Raw genomic sequence first — 921 nt, forward strand, 5'->3', positions numbered from 1 at the left:
AAAGCAGGGTTGGAAGATGAGGAGGGTTGTTGTGGTTGGTTCTTCTGGCCAGCATTGGGGTGGTAATATTTCTGTTGTTGTTGTTGTGGCGCCTGTGGTTCTTGTGGTGGTGGTGGATTTTGAACATTGGTACTCCTATAGGAAAGGTATGGATGATTTCGGTACCCAGGATTGTACGTGTTGGAGTATGGGTTATTCTGCCTATAAGCTTGAAAGGCATTTACTTGCTCCACGGAACTCCTACAATCTTGTTCCCAATGACATAAAATTCCACAATTTTCACAGAAAGCCTCATTAGCATTATTATTAATTGCAGAAACATTAGCTACATTTGCAGTACTAAGATTATCTAATTTATGGCATATAGAGGTTAATTAAGCTTGCAAAAAGGATAAAGAGTCAACATTATGCTTCCCCTTGTTAGCAAAGCCTCTAGGTTTCCCATATTGGGAATTATGTATCGCCATATCTTCGATAACTTGACCTGCATCATCAACATTAAGGTTCATAACCTCTCACTAGCTGCAAAATCCAAGATTATTCTAGATGAATTTCCAATCCCATTGTAAAAGGCTTGGATCAACTGCCATTGTGCCAGATTATGGTGGGGGAATTCTCTTTGTAGGTCCTTGAACCTCTCCCAAGCCTCATATAAAGTTTCATCGGCTTCTTGGGTAAAGTTCTGAATTGCACTCCGTAGTACAGCTGTTCTCTCTACAGGATAATATTTGTTATAAAAATTCAAAACAAGAGTTTCCAAGTCAGTTATACCAAGTGTAGTTCTATTTAATCAATTAAACCATAATTTGGCTTTTCCAGTCAAAGAAAAAGGAAAGAGAATCTCTCTGATTTGGTCTTGTGTGACCCTATCTTGCCTGATGGTATTACAGTACTGACAGTAGTCTGCAATATGAAGATTTG

The 921-nt window shown here is 38.8% G+C and overlaps 1 non-coding gene across 1 annotated transcript; it reads left to right on the plus strand.

The window, feature by feature from the left end:
- The first annotated feature begins 596 nt into the window (after positions 1–596).
- Positions 597–703, plus strand: LOC145608409 (small nucleolar RNA R71). Its single transcript, XR_014105804.1, has one exon. It is a non-coding gene; the product is annotated as a small nucleolar RNA R71 (small nucleolar RNA).
- The last annotated feature ends 218 nt before the right edge of the window (positions 704–921 follow it).

Source organism: Chenopodium album, chromosome 2 (genome assembly GCF_948465745.1).
Source record: "Chenopodium album chromosome 2, dcCheAlbu1.1, whole genome shotgun sequence".
NCBI classification, from domain to species: domain Eukaryota; kingdom Viridiplantae; phylum Streptophyta; class Magnoliopsida; order Caryophyllales; family Amaranthaceae; genus Chenopodium; species Chenopodium album.